Source organism: Myiozetetes cayanensis, unplaced genomic scaffold (assembly GCF_022539395.1).
Source record: "Myiozetetes cayanensis isolate MyiCay16 unplaced genomic scaffold, myiCay2020 scf9, whole genome shotgun sequence".
Taxonomy (NCBI): domain Eukaryota; kingdom Metazoa; phylum Chordata; class Aves; order Passeriformes; family Tyrannidae; genus Myiozetetes; species Myiozetetes cayanensis.
Window position 1 is genome coordinate 21,735,863 of NW_026088185.1, and position 24,596 is coordinate 21,760,458.

Sequence of the window (24,596 nt, forward strand, 5' to 3'; positions counted from 1 at the left end):
TACTAACCAGTAAGAATTAGCAAGACTTGGACCTTTTCACACTAATATATATAATGGTCAGTCTTCGCGAGCGAAGATCCGGGGAAGGTCTTTACACCTTCCAGCCTGCGCATTGGATTTTTTAGGTGAGACACAGTGTGCGCGGAACTGAGCCCACCCTTTAATCCTAAGGTTCATCTGCCGGGGCCAAGCGAGCTTGGACGGTGGCAGCGAGGTCCTCAGGACGTAGGTGGGTTGCCTTTAAGGGCTAACGAGCCCCACCTGCCCGGGAGTGGCCCTGACCGGGAATCGAACCCGGGTCTCCGCGGTGATAGCGCCGCGCCTTTACCACTAGACCACCAGGGGCTCCTTTTTCACACTACAACACTAGTAAACATCACAGACTCCAGTTTCAAGAACTTTGCAAACACAGGTCCTTTGCTTCTATAGTAATATATGACATTATTTTAAGATCAAAATTTATCATAACATAAGCACAGTAGAGAAAAAGTTAGTGAAGTCCCCAAAAAAAACCCCAAAAAAACACCACACCAAAAAACCAAGGTACTAGCATTAAGAAAAAAAAAATTAGTAATTTCATCTCTCCTGGTATTTAAATCATAGAATCATAGAATAGATTGGGTTGGAAAAGACCTCCAAGATCATCAAGTCCTACCCCTGATCCAACTCTAATTACTATATCATGGCACTAAGGGCCATGTCCAATCTCTTTTTAAAAACCTCCAGGGATGGTGAATCCACCACCTCTCTGGGCAGGCCGTTCCAATGTCTGATCACCCTCTCTGTAAAGAATTTCTTCCTAACATCTAACCTAAACTTCCCTTGGCAGAGCTTGAGCCCATGTCCCCTGGTTATCTCACAGTAAATGGTGTGGACTGACACTACCATCTCTCACTATCTTCTGGGATTATGCATAAACCACAGATACTGTTAAGGAAAGTGGTGCAGTGAGATGAGGATAAGCCAAGCAAGAAGGGTATGAGGATAATTTGTATTGGACCCTGGTCAAAATTCTGAGGATTGCAGCTTGAAGATTTTGCTCATGTTTTCTGGTTTTTGAATATCTTCCCTATCATAGGGCTTGAATACAGAAATGTGGTTTTACTTTTTAGAAGGTGCAACAGATTACTGTAGAGACTTCGCACTTTTTTGTCCTGCAAATTTTAGTTTAACAGTGTGTTAGTACTGCAAAAGCAATTGTATCCCAACTCTGGCATGGCTGTCCTTTAAAAGTGGCAAAGTGAATTCTTTAACAACTTGGAATCATTTAGTGATCCTTTGATGTGACAAGCAATACTGAAATCCAGGTTCGTAAATTTTGCGTAAAACGCCTACATTGTTTCACATGAAAGTTGTTTGTTTTGACTTGTTTTTGTTGTTTGTTTTCCTAAATACCAGTACAGTAGTTTATAATCGTGGGTCCCTGCATATTGTCTCAGAGCCTTATTAGTAACACAGGCTACTTCATCCACCCCCTTCCTCCCCCAAAGGGTATCCCTTCACTAAATGGAATATTCATTCTAATACCTGGGGCACATCTTTAACTAAATGGGTAGCCTTTCTTTCAGTTTCAAATGAAGGACTGTTTTATGCAGTTCAGTGAATAAAATCAGATATGACATCCGCTTTCAAGGAGAGGTGCTAAACTGCAGAGGGCATTGTTATGGCTGAAAGTAACTGAAAGCGTACTCTCACTTTCTTTAAAAGCTTGCAAAGTTTGAATCAATGTTGACTTTGTACTTTTCTGAAATTCTCCACTGACACTTGTAACAATTTAGCTAGTAAATGGCATGTCTTGTACATATAAAACGTAACTTCAAAAAATTAGTCCAATGGGATTGAAAACACTGTTCAGATACCAAGAGAGAATAGGGCTCAAAGTTCATAGAAAATGAAGGTATTATTTCATTCATGCAAATTCGAATCTTCATTTGAAAAACAGTATTTAAAATTTATACCTAATTTCCAGTCTTAGAGTCTTATACTTACTCACTGATTGAGACTGGGAGCATTAACAAAGAGTTCTGCTGTCATCTGGACTGCTAGTAATTGATCCAACAGGCAGAATTGTAGCACTGGGCCTGATTTTCTACTTGGTAGGGAAAAATAAGGAGAATGGTAGCTACTTTATTGATAGCTCCCTAAAATTCAGACTCCATGCAGTAAGAAAAGGTCAGTGAAAGTCATTACTAGCAACACTTTAAGATGGAACTGTAACTAGAAGAATTGGTCTTATATTTGCTCCATACCCCCTAGACACTCATTTCTGCTTCCACCTCACCCTTCCCTTTCTTCCAACATAAGCAACCTTATAGGAAACCGTATCAGCAAACCAAGCCAGTTTAAAACTAAATACTAAAGGTGTTTTTGTTGCATTAGTTTTAACCAGATCAAATCCACAGACCCCTTCAAACGGCATGATAACACCAGGAATCCTGCACAGGAGCAGAAAACATCAGCAAAAGGTAGACAGAACTCCTGTGTTCAGCAGCAGCAATGGCTTTGAAACTGTAACACGAGGTCACAGTTATGTAACAGTGATGTAAGTCTGTCCTGCCACAGAGAAGGATACTTGGACGTTACCCTATCTCTGGCCACATATTTTTGCCACTTGTACTGGTATTAGCGCTTCTATGCTACACAGCTGAGTATGCCAAAGCAGCTCCCTACTTCCTCAAAAAAGCAACAACAACCCCCTAAAAAAACAATTTTGAAATTAAAACTGGAGCTAGTTCACTGCAAGGCTGCTGGAGCACTACTACCAGCACAAGAAGGCAGTGGGAACATGAGACTAGTCGTGGGCAGGACTGCCGCAGTCTAGATTTAGATTGGATTAAACTACTCTGTAGTCACACCCTGGATTGCCTGTTGTTGGAATAAATAACTGGTTCTTATGTTATATATCACATATCCAGAACTCCTTGCAGTTAGAAAAGCTGGCTCCTTTTCCTGCTTCTCCTCCATAGGCATCAATATTTATCAGGGAATTCGCCAACTGTTCCTTGTCATTTACCCTTCCCCTACATCCAACTAGGAGGAAAAAACCCCATCCCAACAACCCTAAAATAAAAAAACCCCAAAACAACCCCCAACCCAAATATCCCCCTATTTTAACCAGACTTACTTATGCTATGTTTCAGTTGCTGTATTCCATACATAATTCAGCCCAAAGATGACAACTCTTGATCTTTAGCAACTGACATTCTAGATATTCATTAGATCCTAAAGACTTTCACAATCATTAACAGCAATATGTAGTCAGCAGAGAGGTAGCAATAAAAATTGCTGCATTTATTCTAACAGGGACAGAATTAGAGAAAGAGATTAGCTCCAGAGCTTGCTCTGCAATGTGAATACCTGTAAGTGCTGTGTTGCTGGGGCTATGGCAATGAGAACTAGAATTTCATATCTAGGCAAAGACCTGAACACTGGAAAACAACTGGGTATAGTAAATGTTGTAAGACAATCTTTTAAACAAACAAACCAAACAAAACCTGCAGATTATCTTAAAATACTTGTCTCAAATGAGAAACATTTTGCTGATATAGGTGGGAAAAAAAGAAACAGTAAAATGAATATACTGAGTCAAATGCCAAAAAAGCTCCAACACAAAGATTAGCAGCATATTGCTGCTGCAATCTCAGCTCCACGCTCACTAGAGGCATAGGACTTTTTTTAATGCCTCAGAAAACACCTTAAATTCTAAAAAAAGAGCAGATTTTAGCTAATCATGTGTACATATACACATTAACTCGTAATACACATGCCTAGCTCTCATAGGTTCATATGAGAGATGAGAACATAGGTGCCATTCAGCAACAAGTACTTCTTTACATATTTCTGCCTTCAGAACAGATTTTTTCAATGGAAATATTTTGTAAGTTACACTGCCATCATCCTGGGCACTGGAACTTTTTTCCCCCCCTTATTTTTTCTTAGTGGACACAATTCCTGCTTTGCCCGACTGCGGGATGCGTCGGGAACAGGGCAGGAGCCCCTCCTGCCACACCAGCGCTGCAGGGGGGCCGCCCCTCAGCGCTCAGGGAGCGGGACGGTGATTCCCGGGGCGCGGGGGTTCTCTCCCCCCGCCGCTGCCCGCGGGCACAGCGAGCGCCTCTTCCTGCTCCTGCCACCGCCGCCCGGGCCACCGCCGCCCGGCACCGATCCCGCTGACCCCGCTGATCCCGCTCCAGCCGCTCCGGGAGCGCCTCCGCGCCAGCGCTGCGCCCCCGGCCCCGCTCCCTGAGCCGGGCCGAGGGGGACCCGGCGCCGCCGTCCCGCGGGGGGCGGAAGCGCGGCCTGGCAGCGCCCGGCCCGCCCCGCGGCCCCGGGCCGAGCGCCCGCAGCCCCCCGCGGGACGGCGAGCAGCGCTCCCCAAAGCCACTCACACTTACGAGCGCCTCGCGGAGCCCGCGGCCGCCCCCGGCACAAGGCGCTCGCTCCTGCCGGAGCGCCTTAACCCAGGAACCAGAACCGACTTCCTGCCGTGCCTCTCCCCGCCCTGTGACGGGGAGCTGCCCGCCGGGTCGGGGCAGGGCAGGGCAGGGCAGGGCAGGGCAGGGAGGCGGCCGCCGGAGCCGCCGGGTTCGCCACCCCGGCAGCGCCCAGCTGGCCTCTCCGCAAGGATGGCAGTATTTCTGCTTTCCTCTGCCTTGCAGTGCCTCCTCTGCCTGGCCGCAGCCAGGCACCCGCCTCAAGCGGGATCCGTGGCGCTCCTGACTTCCACAGTCCTTCCCTATTTCTGTCTTTCCGTGTTTCAGAGTGATTTGTAAATAACAATATTTACATCTGTAATACACTTTTCATGCTCAGAGCAGTTTCTGTCTGAAGTGGGGTTTTTTAGGTTACTACAAAGGTATTTTTGCCCCTTGCACTTATTTCATGCAGGCAATGAATTTTATACGTAAGAATATAAAAGAAACACGTAGTTTTAATTTTGCTAGTACTACAAGCCCTCCTCTCTTTAGGTCACATGTATAAATACAACTTTTTTCCCTGAAGGTGTGTAGGAGGGTGGGAGCTGATGGAAAAACTTGAGGCATTTGTTACATACTTGCCCAGGATAGAGAGCCAGCAGCAGAGAAGCTTTACATATTTTGAATTAATCTCGGCCAGCTCTGAACCCCAGTGAACATATCCACACAGCCAGGCTTTAGTGTTTCTTCTGCTAGAGCAGAACTTTCCTCTTTGGCCCCTCACAGATCAGAACCCGTGTTCCAGCTATTGCAACCTTACCTTCCCTGGGTGCATGCTCTTGGAAGCCTGAGGACTGAGTTCAAACACAGCCACAGGAAAAGTGGCCAGGTGTTCTCCTGTGCTCCTTTGAAGGATATTTCTACTGTAATTTACCTTTTCTGACAGATCTGTAACAACTCTTTTAATCTGTTTTGGCCTGTGCTAAAGCTAAAGAACCTTATAGGCAGATGGCTTAATAAGCCTATAAATGTACTTCCTCTTTGGCCACTTTTAGTAACTTCAAGTGAGGTTCTGATGAACTATTAAGGTTCAGAGACACATTTCCAAGAGTTAACACATTTCCAAGAAAGGGAAATTAAATCTTCTCTTTGAGAGACAGTGTTAGTTAACGTTTCATTCAACCAGGTCTTAAAGAAAAAAAAAAAAAAAAAGGAAACAAAAAAAACAGGTGGGCAAAAAAGACTGTAGTTGTTTTTTGTTTGTTTGTTTGTTTGTTTGTTTAAATTCATTTCTATATGTTTAATTTTTATTCAGTTTTGGCAAGAAGTTATGTACTTAAAATTGTAATAGGTATCTCAGTAACGGAAAACCTGTGATTTTTAAATTCAGATCAATGTATGTAAATATAATTTAACAGACACTATATTTAAACAGGGATAATATGCAGAAAAGTACAAGTGGGTATTACCTGATGATAAACATGTATCAACCAAGTTTATAACTACCTGAATTCAAATACAGCCATAACATATACACGACCTCTGAAACACTATCATAACATGTTAGTTGTTACAGGGGAAAAAAAATCTAAGTTCTAATAATGTACTTAATGTAAATTTGTTGTGAAGGTCTCAAACTCAGCAAAGCAAAAGTGACAACCATCTACAAACACGACTTTTGGAATTACATGCATTAATCTCTGAGTTCTTTATCGGTAATATTCTTTCACAGAAAGCAAGAGAGAAGGTGGTCTTTCTTCTATCTTCATTATTTAGTGTCTTCTTTCCTTACATTTCCTCCCCAAATACAATAAGATGTATGTAACAAACTCTACAGTAATCCATTTTGATACTCCCAGAGACTCCCAACATTTGAATAAAATGTTAAATAGAAGAAAAATGCCCATGAAAATAATACACAACCTGTATTGTGTAGCTAACTTCATCTCTAATTTTGATCTTCTAGATTTTCTGCTTTACAGTCAATTAGTTTTTTCCTTTTCTTTCTCACCTTGCTTTCTTTTTCTTTGTTTTTCTGCTTCCTCCTCTTCTGTCTCTGTATGTCCTTCCCTACAGCTATTCCAGTAACAACTTTCTATATTTTTGTCCCTCATTGATATTTCACACTTTTATGTCATTGTCAAGACAGAATTGCTTTCCTATATGTAGTCTTCATAAGATAGCTGGAAAGAACAAACATATATCAGTGTATTTTAAAATAATTTAGCATTTTGGGAATCTACTAACCTTAAAACCAGTTGCAATCTGGAGTTCAGGAGCAGTGGTGAAGATGTTCTTGCCTTTATTATTTTATTTCACTTTGTCTTTAGACTCAGAGAAAGCCATATTTTGACTACTTATGCTTAGAAACTTTTTTTTTGGGTGGGGGCAATAACAAGTTGATACTTTTTTCATAGTGAAAATTCAAACTTGCTCTGAGTGGGTCAAGCAGCCTATTTAAGCACCTCACATGATCTATATGCAGTTTGCTGTTTGACATTACTTCCGAAATAGTATTTTAACAGGAATTTTACTTGGTCTGTACTGGTGTGTTAAGTGTTGGTTACACTGTGCTGAGATCTTGTGAAGGAACTGGCTGCTCTTAGGGAAGGCTGGTGCTGCAGCATCTGGCAAAAGGCTGTAGTTCATCGAAGGTTTCATCTGATTCCTTCCTACAACTCTATAAGCTTATAAATACAAATTGGCAACTATCAGAAAGAGGTTAAAATGTTTCTTGCAAGTTGTTAATGTAGCCATTCGTTCAGACACTAGGTGGCTCACGTCAGATGTTAAACCTTTTCCAGAACTTATAAACTGTGGTCCCAAAGGGGTGTGCTGGGTGCTGAAGGAGTCTCTGCTACTCTAGGGTGTTTCCCCGCTCTTGCAATCGGTTGTTGTTTAACTAAATAAAAAGCGTGTTTTGAACTTGAAATGCCTTTTCTGGTCAGAAAAAGAGAATTGTGGTTTAATTTAGCTGAAGTGTCGTTGCATCATAGTATGAAGGAAGATGAGACTGACTTTTTTTTTCTCCAACATCAAAAGTTGATGAGCCCGTGAAAACCCTAGTATATATTTTGCCAATAGGTGGTCACAGACAAAGCCTGAGTTCCAGAAACTAACTAAATGATATTAGTCAAAGTGCAGACATACAGATTTGGTGAATTATAAGCAACATAAACATAGTGCCTTATACTTTTTCTATGCATCCAAATGCTGAAGTTGATAAGTATAATTTACTTATTGTCTTTATGAAGTGTAGGAACCAAAGGTTTGCAGTTTCTTTTCTCATCTCTTTGGTAAGAGTACCTGAAATTTTTATGTTGCCTAGGAGGACTGTCAACAGCATTATGAAACGCAGTTTTGTACTTCAGTACTGCTTATGACTAATATTAGCTGGGAACTTCCACTGAGAAATACCCAACTGAAGAACTTCCTTAAATGCTACTGCAAGCAGACAGTCATTCTCTAAAACAGAGACTTTAGCAGAAATAACCTGCAAACTGGCTTTGGACCCAGTGCAATATTCCTGATTTCCATAATTAAGGTCAGTGAGTTCTAGAGGCTCACTACCTTGGAAAAAGTTTAGCCTTCATGAAAAGGGAACAGTGCATGAACAGGCAACCCTGCATGTGTGGGAACAGTTAACATACATAGCAACTGTTGTACCAAATACAATACATGTTTTTTAATGTATTGTGAAGAAAAAACCAGTGATGATAATGACACCAAAAGAAAGTAGCAACAGCCTTGTAACACAAATGCTATTCCTCTATATAGAATATAACCTGTATTACAAATACAGTGAGTAAAAGATGGAGAGTGAAATACTTCTCTGTGAAGACTAGCCTGATTCTTAGTTAAGATCCAGAGAAACTTAATTATGCAAATGCTTGAGTTCTGTTTAAGTTTTATTATAGTTGTGTATTTCCTCCCCTTCCCCTCAAACCACTGCATAGTGAAACTGAGTTCTGTAGAACAATGTAGGAAAAACTCTTAGCTTGGAAAATTTGTTTTCTCTAGCATGAATGCCTTTTTGCCACAGAAACAAATATTCAGGAAATTTAACATATAAACATAAATTCCTTAGCTTTGTCAGTGTGAAAAAGTGAGATATTTTGACATCATCTACATTACATAGGCCTTCTCCCTCTGTTCCTTAATAAAATTTCGTAAATCTTGGTGCCTGATTTAGATAGAGCTACATTATATTCAGTATCTAATTTAAGAAAATAGTTGATATATGGAGCTTTTGCACTATATATTGAATGTTATTTGATCTCAAACTCCTATTCAGGTTGTCAGTGTGGAGTAAGAGTGGAAGAAGTAAAGGAAGATGTATTTGAAATACCACATTCCATTTCTAGACTCTCTTTTCCTCTTCTGCAAAAAGGGGAGCTATGTCGTGCAGCAAGATTCCATGGTATTATTTTGTTTCTGTAGTGTCATAAAATTCTAAAGTTTGGGGGAAAGGAAGAGACAGGTGCTGATGCAAAGTCATAAAGTTAATGGACCTGCATCAGTATACTTATGAAGCCTCTTGTCAAAACTGTTCAGGATGTGAAAAGTTTGGATGTGTTCAAGGGGAGATTGGACAAGTAAATACTTGAGAGATTCACTGAGGGAAACTAAAGAGACAGGCAGCATCAATCTCAGGAAGTTCTCTGACCTGAAAATAGCTGGCAGCTGGGAGAAGACTCTGAGGAAGTATTACATATGCTTGCCCTGTTCTTATTCTTCCCAGGGCATTGATTTCTAGCCACTGCTGAAGAGAAGATGGGTCTGAACCAATGTGGCATATGTTCTTATGTTAATGACTTCATGCTGATACAAATGTGTAGGAATTTCTCTATATTGAACAATCTCCTGTAAAAGACAGGATTCTGTAGAAGTATAGGGAACATTACAATTGCAGAAACTCCAAGAGATATTGGAAAATCCATTCAGAATTATTTCTTATTATTTTAAAATATCCATTTGAAATATAAAACGTTTGAACAGGTTTATTAAAGATAACCAGTAAGATTTATCAGGTTTCTGAAAGATGCTGTTTATAGTTTGACTATGTTTCTAGTTAAATTGTGATGACCAACAGATCAACTGCATAATATCATTCTAACTGTTCACAAAGCTTAACAGAAGGTATGTCTATGTAAATACACAGCAAGGTGACCTTCTTGATTGGTGGATTGAAAAGAGCTCTTGAGAAAAAGGCCTCACAAAGAGTAGTAGAGAGATTTTTTTCCATTCTTTAGCTGGAGCTAAAGATGCTAAATGCTTTGGCAACATCTAACCACTTAATGCAGTTTATTTGGTGTAGGGAGTTTGTATCTCTGTATAAACCAGTTTATGTTGTCCTAGTTAAAAATGTACAATGGAATAAACTTCCCAGGTTTCCTCCTAAAGTAAAATTTAAGAAACAGGTAGTAGAATGGTTTGATCATGTTTAATCTTTTAACAAAACCACAAGTCCTCCTTAAGTATTTTTACAAGATAGAGCAACTGAATCCATTATCTATAATATCCTGACACATGGAATTGGTATACATGTCCACATTTTTCCTTCAACGTTATTTGATTGTATGTTATAGTGGCATTTGAAAATAAATAGTTCTGTTTATCTGTACAGCAAAAAAGTATTTTGGAAATATTCATCTCTGTTTTGTGATAGAGTTGTTCCAACTCCTCATGTTAATTTTTAAATCATTTTATACATGAAAACATGGTTTTGTGACAAAGGGCTTTTTTTGATTTTTACTCCTAGTCTTCCTTTGAGACTTTAGTGGGTCTAAGCTTGACTAATTAGAGTGGTCATGACAAAGTAAGATGCTCAAATGAGTGTTTCTGTAAATCTTAAAATGTATCATTGCAGTGAAGTTCTACAACCAAGTAAACCAAAAAGATTTGAGCAGTTAGACTGCTCAAGTTTTAACTAAAATTTCTTGATATCTGCATACACCAAAGATAAATCAGCAGCTGTGCCTGCTGAATTTTATGGTAAATCTTTCCTAACTTTAAGCAAAGAAAACTTGAAGCCATGTGCTGTGTAGCGGCTCACTGTGTTTTGACACTGTCCTTGGCTGAATACAGCCTCATTGTCTGTGAAGATAAGTGGAGTAAATGACAATAAAGGTTCAGACCAGCTTCTTGCAAATTACAATTGTTCTTACCATGCAGTAAATAGGAATATGTGTACAAAGCATAAAATAAAAAAATAATTAAAAAAAAAAAAAGGATGATTCATTGTGTGTTCTCAGTTCTAATACAGAAAATGCATCACTGGTAATAACTCCAACTTTCTGAAAGAGCTGTCACACTTCAAGATTTATTCCTGGTGAAGCAGGGAGAGAAACACATGATCAATGGGTTTGGGCCTTTTTGCATAATTAGTGGCAAAACACGCGTGCACACACACATGCACATACACTCACTTACTTTGCCTGGCACAGCTTCAGTCTTCTTATTCACCAGCTGCTAAGACATTTTCATATCTATAGCTGTTTCCTTCCAGTGAAAACACACCTGCTCTTGTACTTTGTATCTATTTATTGTTGGCTTTCTGGAAGCAAAAGATGCAAGAGAATTTTGGCTTGTATCAAAGATCTGAATAAGACTGGGATAACTCAAAACAATCTTGTAAAAGCTATTATACATTAATTTCTCTGTATTAATTACCAGTTTACATCAGCAGATACACACCAGGGGTCTAGAATGAAATGTTCTAAGTGACATTTTGCTCTTATTTTCTACCTTTGTGACATCTGGAAATAGTCTTATTTGACCAGGTTTTGACCATTGCTATAGTGTCATCATATACCTGCCAGTGCTCCTTGATTGCACTGCATATGTATTAAATCAAAAATGGCAGAATTTTAGACAAAACTGAAAAATCATTCACTGCAACAGTGAGTATCAACTGCATTTTAGATCGCAAAAGGAGGTCAGTCAAAAAGAACATCAAAGAAAGGCAACTCTTAATATGAGGAAGAAAACCAGGAAAGATAAAGTCATAGATATCAGGTTAGTTGGGAGTAAGCAAATGAGGTACCAGAGGCCCTCCTTCCCTAGTACTCAACTTTACCTTTCCATTCATACTCTGAAGCACAATCAAATTGACAGCTGTCTCTAAACCCCTGTTTTAAAGTATTTGAACTATCTAAACTATGGCCTGGAACTCACAGACGTGATCTTGAATTTCTTCTTCAAATTCTTCAGAGGTAATGGACTGATAAAGTACTGCTCTATCAGTCCAACCCCTGATACATGTATATCTTCCAACCTATCTCTTCCTGCTTTGTTGACAAATGATAGAGTAGCTAAAGACAAGAATCACAAAAGGAATTTAGGGTTATGGTACCAGTGGCTTCGTGGAGACTGCTACAGCCTCTGGTATATAACTTTTCTGCACAGAGTAATAGGGCTTGCTGAAAAGCAGTGTTTTAAGCATAGCTGCTGTCTCTGGGGAATATTCTCTAGTGCTCAATCCTTTCTAGTCACATCTCCTGGAGATGAGAATTAGATTTTACATGGACTGATTGGGGCAGATAACAGAGATTACAGTTCTCCAGTCTCATGGTTTAAAAAATCTTTGTGTTCCAGTCTCCTTCTAACAATATTTACTTGTTTTATGGCATGGTAGGCAGTAGGTCATTCCCACTTTGCTGCTTTTGACGATCAGTTTTGCTGATTGGTTTTCTACTTTACTGGTGCCTAGAACAGCCCTCTGAAGATACCATCCTTGCCAAAGGCAGCATCAGCTTTACCTAAACCATTTCGAACATATGTTTGCCTGTTTTGAAGATCTATATTGGTGATAAAGATTTCACAGCCTCCCGAGGGACCTTCTGTTCTTTCTTACAGATTTTTTTTCTAAATCTCTAATTATTCTTCAGTTGAACCACATTTTCCACAAGGTATACTGAACAAACTGGACAATATGATCCAGCTGAGACTTTCCAATGTAGTTTTCAATAAACACATGCTGGCTGTTTTATATCCTTAAAACAGAACAAAAACTTAAGCTTTTAAGCAAACTTGTTCAATTATTTGCTCCAGTATTTTTTTCAGAATGAAAATAAAGAGGAACAGTATGTAATTTCCTGATTTCTCCTGTTCTCTGCTCTTAAAGATAAACATGACATCTGTCCTTTTTCTTTCTTTGAGAAGCTCATCTGTTCTTGAAGACTGTTGCTAATGGCTCCAAAACATCTTTATTCTTTTGTCTAAGTATTCTGAGAGGAATTTCTTCAAGCTCCTCTGGTTTGAAAGTACTTTATCTGTGCCTGTATTCTGTCCCCTTGTCTCTGATACTAATTATTTTAGCCAGCTGATTGAGGGTGATCCTTCTAGTGAAGAAAAGTAAAAAAGGTATCAGCTTTTTTGATACCATCTCTAATCACACTGTTTCTCCTCTGACTAGCAGATCTCTCTTTCCTTTGTCTTTGTCTTGCTACGGATGTATTACCAGAGTAGATATTTTTTCTGTCTTGCCATTTACGCCATTTTGACTTTTCTGATTATGGTGTCTTTTTTACATTGTTGCATTATTCTTTTACGCCTCAGTAACTTTATTCCTTCCCATTGTTATTTAGCATTTTGTGATTTTTCAAAGCAAATTTCTTATTTCATCACTAGCAGTGGGGTGGTTTGTGTTATCTCATCTCTTTCTAAAGGAGATGGAAAATCTCATAAACTCCAAATTTTTTTGAGGATAAAAATGATGCCTGCATACTGGATTTAGGACGTAAAATGTCTGTCTAGATCTAGTCCTGACTCACTCGCCAGAAGTCAAACTGTGTGTTTCTGTTAGAGATGGGTCTGAAGCATAGAACTGTGTTGCTCACATCAGTGGCTTCTGATTCCTGCTTAATTTTTGATTTGATTAAAGCAGGATTATTTTGTTACTATCTGATTGGTGTAGGTTTATTTTATACTAGCAAATTTCCTTACTTACCAGTTCTTCTTTGCATGCCCTTCATTGTCCTTGATTATTTCTTCATTGTCTTGTGGGAAAAAAAAAGAATTAATGAAACAAAAAAAAGTTTCAGTATGTATTTTTCCCATCTGGTTAGTCCAGCACTCTTCTTAATTAGTAAAATGCCATCCTGTCAGATTCTCTCCTGCCAGGAAGTCATTCAGCTATGAAATCACTTTTTCACCTCCATCGTATATTTTAACATTTGAAAACAGCAAAACTCTAAGATATTATATTCTTTCTTACAACAGAAAAAGCAAAACCAACTACAACATTGCTAATTAAGTGTAGTTTAGGATTAATTTGTATTTAAACAAGGCCTCATGGGATTTCAGAACATGTACCCAGAGTGTCATAAAATGTGTAACAACACTTCTCAATTAATCATTCATTTGGGAAAAATTCAAAGCAGCCAAATAACTACAACCTCTTCCTTACTCTTTCCCTGAAGTTTATGTGATGTCCAGATTGCTTTCCCAAGTCCAAAAGTCAGTTCTTTCTTGGTTTTGGGCAATACCAGATCAAGAACCACTGTATTTCCTTTCTTGAGTGTTAAGCCTCTTTTTCCACTATAGAGATACTTAAAGATGATGTATTGTCTATTAAATCATAAGTCTAATGTTTGAATACATCAATTGTGTTGCAAAAACATAATTATTATAATTACTGTGTTCTTTTCCATTGTGCCAAATGGAATGCCAGCCATTTTAAAATTAGTGTATGGTTTAACTATTTTATCTTTGAAATTATTGTCATATCAATAAAAATGTTTAAATCAGTTCAATACCATCTTACTGATTACAGATAAGAAGGTTAATAAATGTTAAAATTAAATGTTCTTTCAATAAAAAGAGAACAATCTCAAGGAGAAACCTAAACTATATCTGTATTCAGAATAACTAAACATATAACTAATCATATTTGAATAGTTTGTAAACAATTAGGAAACATAGGAAAAACACAATTACAAACATTCATGTACAATTTTAAGTAGAATTTGCTGTAGAGGAATTTAATAGCAGAGATTTCTGTATATTCATGTAATTTCAAGGTAGGTTATAGCATTTTTCTCTCTTTGTTAATTTTTTGGTAACTCCTACAGAATATAAAACAAAAATCTGTTTCTTTTGAAATCTGTAGGAATTTTTGCTTTTACATGGAAGTAGTCTGAAAATAAATATTATCAATAATTACACTAACTGGATCTTTCTCCCAAAATATTCTGACTCCTCTCTGGTGTGGGCTTTTTTTCTATTTTCTGAACAGCTGGAAGGTGTGTTGAGTGACTTTTAAATAAAATGGAGCAGAAGTAGAAAAGGAGAAGTAACTTACTGAGAGAATCTTCTGTGCATAGAACTCACTTCCTGCTTACTCTTGGGGTCTCTGAATCAATAAGGGCATTCTTATGCAGGAACTTGTACTTCTGTGGAAGAAAGCAAGGGAAGACTCTGTGACTGTGGCTTAGTAAAAGGTACCATTGGTTCTGTAGATGTGACTGGTCCAAGGTGTGAGAAAGCTGGGTGGGATCCTTGTATAGACATATCAGGTTTTAGGTTTTAACACTCGTATCCCAGCAAAGACTGAAAGAAATGTGGTTTTTGTTCCACAGTGTAGCTTGTGAAAAGTAGTGATAATTGAATGATACAAATTCTCTTTGAGTAAAAGTCAAGTTGGCCTGGCTCCACACTATGTTATATGAATGAAATGCCAAATATAATGCTAGTTCAACATAATTCTTATATTTACTTCAACCCCAGACAAAGAAACTGAAGATACCTGGGCACTACTTTACTAGCTAAGCAAATCTTTCTTCTTGTTTCCAGCAACAGAACCATGTAAGACGTTGGCATTTCAACCAGTAGGCAGAGACCCAGTGATTATTCCTTGGTTCCCTGAAGCTCTCCCCAGTGTACTTACACTGTTTTCTCATACTGGATTCACTCCAAAAAATAAGTATAGCAAAGCCAGTATTTTAGAACATGGAAACGACCCCCCACAACTGGTCTTTATTAATCACTGTCTCTTTGGACAGCATTTTGCTTCCCTAAGTGTTTGTCAGATTTGTGCCCCAGGCATGCATACTCAAGAAATAGAGTTTTATTTGGGTATTAAATAACATAATACACCTCATTAGTAATAAGCTGCTTTTTCTGACAGAACATAAGACTTATTAAACATGACTGTTGGGTTCATTCAATGTCTAAACAGGACCTTGCTGCAAATCCAAATCTACTTGAGCAGACATACAGTAAAATGCCCTGGGTAATATCATATCATTAGGAATAATGATAATAAACAGTGATAATGAATCTCTTGGTCTCTTTTATATTAAAAGAAATGAGTGTAATATCTCATACTACAGGAAAAAAACCCAGCAGTTGATGAGAGGTTAAGATGGGTATACAGTATAATGAAAGTGGTTAATTATAGAGAGATGTCAGACAGCAATTATTTAATCTATAATAATAGTGTTCAGTTAGATTATAAATATAGCTTTGACTCCTATTGCTACCTTAGGTGACCAACTAATGTCCTAAGTATCCTAGAAATTGTCCTCTCTATTTGGAAGTTTTTGCCAACAAAGCTGAGCAATGCTAGGTAAAGCTTCTTTTCTTTCAACTTGCATTGATATTTCTGCTCGGTCTTTTTCCATTCCTTCTGGGTCCTCCTGTCTTCATCTTTTGCTGCTTATGGCTAAGAGTCTCTCAGTTTTTGCTCTGCTTTTGCCCAGACTCCACCAACGCTCTCTAACTTAACCTCTCCTTCCTATTCTGCTTCTTATACCTTAGAAACCTCCCAGGCTTTTAATTCCACTGGCACCACTACTTTTCCTGGTTAAATACTTCACAACGGCTTGTGTGTGTTCTAGCATATGAACTGTTGCATGGCAAACACCACCTCATAGGCTGGAAGCATTAAGAACCTTCACTGGTGCTTGAGATGAGGAGACAAGAAGATTTTCTCCTTTTGATGCCTTAATAGCTTAGTAGAAAAATACATGAAGTGGAAAAGTGGTGGAAAAGTAGTATGGAAAACAGGAATTTACCTACCCTTAAAGAGATGAACAAAGAGGAAGAAAAATAATGAGATGAATAAAACCTTTATTGTAACAAGGGATTCCCAGGTACAGACTGGGGTATATGTGGCAAGATCTACCTGTATGATGAACCTGATTTTTCAACCAGCAACCTGAAGGAGCCATGACTGTTGTCAGCTTCATGTTCTTTCCAAAGAGTGGCTGCAGTTGTAAAAAGGCAAATCCCATTTCCAAGATGCAGGCTTGCTCTTGACTGTAAGAATAACAAAGGACACCACAATGTGGAAGATTAAAAATGAAGAGTCTTGAAGCAGATTTTAGTAGTGAAAGAAGGTAAAGAAAGGACTCCTTGGGTTCTAGCCTGCATGGTGCTAGTTACTTCTCTGACCATCCTTACCTTTCCCTGTCATGGAAATTTTCCATTATCCTATTTCTTCCCCTCCACAATGTTCAGGGTAATGTTCAGACTGAATCCTTAAATCCACTCAGCATCTAGAATATATGAGATTTTTTTCTAGCCAAACTGTTGTTGTTTAAACCTGTAAGTTTTCAAAATAAATTGACTTGAAAGCAAACTTCTATTTACACTGTTTGGATGTCTGGCAGCCCTAGAAATGTCAGCTTGGCAACAAGGATAATGAATATACAATTATTATATTACCAGCTTTATTTATTTTACCAGATTTCTTTCTCTTCCTTATCTCCAACTCTCTTTCATTCTGACTTCTGAATGTATTTGGCATTAGGGTAATGTTAAAAATAACCCTAAAACCACCTTGGCTAAGATTGCTTGAGCAGCTTCTGAGAAAACAAGATCTCACTTGAAGTTTGGGGGAGTTTTTTGATTTTAGAAAATGCCACTTACCTTAAGCTTATCCAGTTCTTTTGGGATTTTTTTCTCTGTGCTGCAGGTCCCATTTCTCTATTATTTTTAATTTTTTCTTGCTAATGCTTGGAGATGAGCATGCATATATTGCTAGTAATCATGTCTCAGCTTATGTCTACATGAATAATACAAAAGATAAAAATAGGTTACTGGAAAATACAAAAGCACTAAAAGATTTGAAATGCTGTCAAGTACAAAAGGTATTTTTGGAAATTATTAAAAATACTGTCCTCTTATGACATTCATTTTCGTATTTTTATATATGTATAATAAAACAACGTGATTCATTAGACACATAATTTGGCATTTGGGCTCACTGTAAGTTTTTGAATCTCAAAAATATAGAGACACCACCCCAAAAGTTTTTTTAGCACATGCATTGAACAGAACATTACAGATGGTGCTTATTTGTTGCTCACAAAATTTCAGGTTTGTAGTTTTCCAAATAATTCTCTTAAGTTATCTAATTGATTTCAAGACTTAGTGGGTCGTTGGACAGGGACCAAACCCAGAGTTATTTAAGTGTAAGGAATAATACAGAGCACTATAAGTTTCATATGTGGAAAATATTCTCAGGTTAATCGGATTTTTCATCAACATGGTCTTGTAACTTGATTTGTCTCTTGCCCATTCATAATTTCATAATTACCAATTGACAATCCCATAACTTCCTTTTGGCAACTCAAGCACAAAAAGACAGTGTATAGGAGACAGGAGCATGGACAGAATATCAAGGAGGAATATGGAAACATTGCTTGGGCATGAACGGATGGAATTAGGAAGACCAGAGCTAGAGCTGGAGCTGAAACTGAAAGGAATATGAGCAGCAAAAAACCCCCAAAAAACCAATAAACTTGTGTGGGTACACTGACAGCAGATGGAAGACCCAGGAAAATGTTGCCACCTGAAGAACAGGGCAAGCAGTCTAATAATGAGGATGAAGGCTGACACCAATGATGTCTTTTTTTCTGTCTTCACTGGCAAAGTCTGCTCTCAGGCCTTGCAGGTCTCTTCTCAGCAGCAAAGTTCATGGCAGAAAATTACTGTCCACAATAGGCAATTGAGTCACAATCAATTTGAGTAAACTGGGCATATGTAAGTCCATGGAACAGATGGGATGTATCTGGTGTTGCAAACGGACTTAGTTGCTATCATCAGTGTGAGGCCTCTCTGAAAATCTTTTAAAAAGTCATGATGATTAGGGAAAGTTCCTACTACCTAGCAAAGAGACAAATATTACGTCTATTGTCTGAAAAGGCAAGGAGGAGAGTTTGGTGAACTACAGACCAGTATTCCTATCCAAAGTATAGGAACAAGGTATTTACAAACATGTAATTTCTAAAGCAATAGGATGGTGTGTTCTAAACATTAAATTTTCATAAGTCTTCCTTATTGCATTTGCATAAATAGATTTGGGCACTTGACTTTCTTTCTGTCATGCTTCTTCCTGCAAAAATTCCTTTGAAAATATCTCTACATGACAGCTGGGTTTCACACTGAGCCTTTTCCACAGAATATTGATGGCCAAGGACTACAAACTGAAGACTCGTAGGTGGGCATCAGCTTGAGTATAACTTGCCCTTGGAACTATGGATTAATCTCCTGGAATTGTCTAGAAGAAAGTGAAACAATTTAATTTTGGTATTTGACTTAATATTAACAAAGCAGTGCTAGCAAGGAGAGAGAGCATGTTCTATTTTGGTTTTAAATGAGATACAGTTTACCTTCTGCTTAAGAGATGACAGGCTCTGGTCTCCTTTATCTCCTTTTCTGCATTCCTCTTTTTCACCAGTGATGGATGGACAGAGTAGCATCTGCAACCTCAGTTTATCTTCCCTTTCTTTTGGCAGCAGTCTGTATGGTTTTCCTCAAGAGCTAAGACAGCCTCGGGCTTGCTAAGGTGCTTTATGGTGAGTTTCACATTATTGAGCTTGATGATGTCTTAAATTAATATTTTCCTTTAAATTTCTTGTATTCTAGACCTCAAAATCAGGTCGTTCTTACCAAAAGGCTCCCTCCAATACTATTGCTCCCTGACTGAAGCAGTGAGCCAGCATTTGAGACCTTGTGTGACTGGTTGTTACATGAAGGTATTAATTAACGTTTAAGAATGTTTTGGAGTTCTTTGTTTTGTTTTCTGGTCAGGTAATACAAAGTCTTTTTTTCAGTGAAAAAGAATAAACAACAACAGACAGTTTGCTAACAGTTTCTCCATTTGACTTCTCAGTTATTCCTGCTCCCCTTTGACTCCCTTCTAAGGCCTAGCACATGACTGTCTCACACTTTGCTGGCCCTTTTTTTGCCCTGTTTAAAATTTGCAGCAAGTCCAAAGAGGAACCTTGGCTTATAACATCACTGTTTATCTGATCTGTGTACAATCTAGTGCCATTTGTTTCCGTGATAGCTTCTAGCTACCTCATTAAAATGCTCCTTCCAATTAGGATAACCAAGAAATACCTGACTCTAATTAGGTTTCTGTTTGCTTGCAGATCAAACACAGGTTTGACAGCTTTATGATTTCCAGTATAAATATATGCTAAACATTTCTAACTCACAGAAATGTACATAGATTCCACTTCCTTGCAACTAAAACAGAAGTTCTCGATTCCTCTTCACTTTTTCTGGTTTCTTTTTTTCTCTCCTGTAACTTAATCTGCAACTTAAGATGGGTATAATCCCTGTTTTGTATCAGACTCTCTCTTGATGTTTGTTACGTTCTCTGGTCTCTGCCTATACCCAGTGTACCAGTACTGACGATGGTAACTTTTCTTGGGCACACTGTGAAAGGAAGGTCTGTAGTTTATTCACAAGGGAATAACAGCATTCTGAACATTCTGTTCACTGTGTCATCGAATTTTTGGTCCTCTCAAAAATAGGTATTTTTTGTCAAGTTCCCCCATCATCACTGTCATCTGACCTGCACCTTTTGTACTAGCAGGGAAACCTTCAGGCAGATCACCAGATCAGGCTATCTGATTTGCTCGGGTCTTTTCCCCCTGTACCAGTGAAGCTACTCAAAAGATTCCATCAGTGTCCAAGCTCAAATGATTGACTTCACAAGATATCTGACAAAGGTGTAGTAAATTTATTGTATGATAGGTTTGCCTGCTATGTGCAATTATTTGATGACTAAGCTGCCTTTGCAAACATTTCCTTTGCACCCATCAGGCCTCACATTCATCTATTAATATGAATTTTACTGTAGAGAGAATTCTACATGTCAATTTATAATTTCCTCTCAGTACAGCAAATCATCATATAATTTTATATTTTGACATTTAGAGAACATTTCACTTATTTGCATAAACCTTTCTATGCACATCATAATATAGGCTCTTACTGATTCTCCATGACATACTCTTGGATACTGCTATTATTTCTGTTGTCTACACTTGAAGCCAAATGAGTTATTTAGAAGCCATGGGATTGGGACATTAGTTAAAATATTTAACTTGTTCTGTCAAAGTGCTTGATCCTGTTATCTTTTCCAAGTAAATAATTTTAATTTACATGATTAAGCTAAATGTAAAATAAGGATACTATATTTACAAATCTGTGACCAATATACACCTATATTTCTTTTAAAAGAGAAAACCACCTTGATCACAAAACATATGGTACTCTTTCCTCATCTGCCATTCACTAGATTGTGCTTGTAATGTTAAAACTTTTTGTACCTGTTTTTCTTCAGCTTCAATGAGCTAGAGATTTTTAGGGTCCTCTGTGTTAGAATAGCTGTGAAGCATGTTTTGCATCTACATTTGTGTGTTCTAACTCAGAGAACTCTGACATGTATCAGTATTTGAGAGACTGAAGATCTCCTGTCCTATTTGAAGTCACACTGTTTCCATGAATCTTGCTTTTCTGAAGCTTCTGTCCAGCTGTAGCAATATCCACTTTTCAGGTGCAAAAGTATTATTAGAAAATACTGCTGAGATTTGAGTTGCCTTTCTATATTACGGCCTGAAGTTGTGATGGGGGAGGTTTAGGTGGAAGGTTAGAAAATATTTAGGTTAAATATAAGAAAAGCACTCAGGGGGTGATTGGGCACTGGAACAGGCTCCCCAGAGAAGTGGTCACAGCACCAAGCCTGACAGAGTTCAAGAAGCATTTGAACAATACTCTTGGGCACATGGTGTGACTCTTGGGGGTGTTCCTGTGCAGGGCTAAGGATTGGACTCCATGGTCGTTTTGGATCCCTCCCAACTTGGCACATTCTGAGACTCTGTGAAAGTCATTAGCATTGCAAAACTAACTTTTTTTAAGCAAAAGTAACACAGAGAATGGGTGACTACATTGGGAAGTCAGGGTTGTGGGTATATGCTCAAAGGAACTTCTACAGGAAGAGGTGTGATAGAAAGAAAACCTATAATACAAAGGTATTTGCACAAGGTTAATAATTATTAGAGAAAGACTCTATTATGAACCATGGATTTTCATAAGAAGCTGACCCATTCCTTTAGAAATGACATGTATATTAGTGCCTTTGATTCTATACTTTGAATGGGAAAAGAAAGCCAAATCTTGAATACAAAAAGCCCCCAAACAAACAAACAAAAACCAAACCAAACCAAACCAAACCCTCCCCCAAAAATGACAACAACAAAACACAAAACAAAACCCCCAATAACCAAAGAAACAAGAAAACCCCAAAACCAAACAAACAAAATAACCCAGAAAGAGCAAAAAGAAGTGCAGTCTCATAAGATATAAGAAAGAAAAGAATCCATGTCTGACAAAAGGAGTGAAGAGAAAAAAATTGGTGAAAATAAAGTTTCATATGGTCAGCATCCCTTTTTTCCCAGTGATGTGTTCAGGTCATGCCAAAATAGCTACATTTTCTGGCATTTTATTTGACATAATAAAACATTACAGGATCTCCCCCCATTTCTCCCATAGCACACTTACTCAATTAGTCCAAACTCCTTTACTCAAATCTGGTAGTTCTGGCATATGGGCTGCCAGCTGCCCATAGAACAGTGGTTATCTTCATTTCACAACAGGAAGAAAGCCTTTTTAGTGAAGCATTATACATATATATATATATATATATGCATATAATCAGCATGCCTATTTTTATTTGAGTTTCTGTCTTATCACTCAACACATCTAGATTTTAGATCATGAGTTTTGAATTGTTTTGAACTAAACAAAATGGAAATGTCCTTGCAGCAGTGTGCTTCAGCTTAAGATGTCATGTTCTGACTGAGAGAGAAAGGAGAGCATCATACCTGTCCCATAGCATTCATCTCAGGCAACCAAGGGATATTTCTCAAATACTGATTGAGGAGGGGTAAATTCAGGAAAAGCTCTCTGACCAGAAGTACTGGTAGAAGCTGAAGAATAGTGGTTATTGCTACTATTTGCACAATGTTTTAAAGCCAGGTAGCCAGGAGAGATTTAAAATTCCAATATTTTTGCTATTTCTGGCTAATGTTATTCTTCTCTGACTTCTTCAGTAAACCATCCATAAGAGTCACTTAGAAGACTGTAACATTTCTAGAATACATCAAAAATAATGAATAATTCTAATACATTTTCTTTCTTCTGTGACTGCAGAAGTCACTGACTGCAGATATAAAACTGCAGAGCTTTGTGTTCTTTGGTAATGTGATACTATCATCTGTGATACTGGATATAAAACTTTCAGTTACATTTCCTGTTCAGAGACTGTCAAAAGTTTCAGAATGGCAGATGAGTAGTTTTTTAGCCTACAACGAGAAGTAAAAAGCAGCAGTACAACATTCACAGGTTTCTGTATTTTTTTACTCATATAGCAATTATTGAAATATCAGTATTTATTAATTAGGTTTATTCATCTGCACCTCAATAGGTCATGGATGCACTTGGCCTCTTTATTTTTTTATCAGATGGCAGTCTCAACTCCTTTTTCATCTACTTACTCTGTATTTATATATTTTAATCAGATTTTCAAATGGACGTCATGGCCTAGTGTGATCATTCAAAACATTTACATCAAACACATTTTCCCTAATTGTATTAAGAAAGTAGAAATAAAAGATTCTTTCTTAGCTACTGCATTCTTATACTTTTTTTCTCTGAAATTCTGTGAGATAAACTTTACAGGAAATTATTCTCTGGATATCGTACCTTTAGAGATACATGGTTTGAAAATCAAGAACAGAAACAAGCAAATCAACTCTCAGGCTCATTTTCTTCCCTGGAAGTGGGAATATTAACATAGCAGACCCAGGCAAAAAGATGGGATAGGATGAAGAAAAACAATGCACCTCTGTAGCATCATACTTACAATCACAGAATTTTTTAGGTTGGAAGAGACCTCTGAAGGTCATTTAGCACAACCTCATCCTGAAAACTGAGTCAACTTCAAAGTTAGATCCAGTTTGCAAGGAACTCATTCGAGTTTCAAATATATCTAAGAAGTGGCAATTCCACAACTTCAAGCAGCCTGTTCCAGTGCTACAATACTTTCCTAAACGTCCTAACTATGCCCTTGCTAATACAGGCTTTGTCACCACAAATGCACAACTGATGACTGATGTTGAACTTGCTCAGCAGGATCCCAGGTCCTTTTCTGCATAGATGCTGTCTAGCCGGTTGTCTCCTGTCCTTTTCTCCCCTCCACTCTTGACTTTCTCTCTTCCTTTCCCAATAACATTTCATCATTTGCTTTGTTGTTGCTATTGTTGTTTTTGTAAGGTCTACTAGTCCTGTAAATATAAACTTATCATGCAGGCCCTTTCTTTGTTATAAAACTTCCTGCTCAGCCTGTGGGGTTGTGAAGGACTGTAAGGCCTGTAAGTTTAGTTTTCCCTTGGTGAATCTTCCAAAAGCTGCTGATCCTGAAGGATCTCAACCACCTCCCTGGATATTAAATGGAGGCCTTGTGTCCTCTTGAAGAAATACATAAAAGTTCTGCAGGTGTAAAAATTATTTTTGATTTGAGATGTAAGAACAAATTAATTAGATTCTAGAAATAGTGCTTGATTTAATCTTGCACAGTTCACCATGTATGTGTTTTGCATAGGTAACTTCTAGAGGTTTTTAGGTGATTCATCTTAGAAACTATGTAGGAAATATATTCAATGTAACCACTAAAACCTTCAAAACAGATTTAGTTATGGATAGTATAATTTGGACAGTGAAAACATTATAGGAATAAGAGCATTTTATTTGCAGTAGTAGCAAAGGAGCAGAAAGGCTATTGAACTAATTGTATAATAAGTTATTAAAAGAACTGCTATGGTGACAGATGGAAATAAACACTGCTGCATGAATAATAATCATGTTTTTTCCTAACCAAAG

General features: G+C 38.0%; 1 protein-coding gene across 4 annotated transcripts in view; it reads right to left on the reverse strand.

Moving 5' to 3' along the window:
- The window catches only part of TANK (TRAF family member associated NFKB activator), a 28,707-nt gene extending 24,193 nt beyond the window's left edge, over window positions 1-4,514 (reverse strand). The window contains exon 1 of one of the 4 annotated variants that reach the window (XM_050339938.1): window positions 4,395-4,514. The gene's annotated coding sequence lies outside the window, so the exon portion shown is untranslated. Of the gene's footprint in view, window positions 1-1,989; window positions 2,091-4,388 lie in introns of those variants that run through there. The other 3 variants (XM_050339940.1, XM_050339939.1, XM_050339941.1) reach the window with 3 other exon arrangements.
- Between the last annotated feature and the right edge of the window lie 20,082 nt (window positions 4,515-24,596).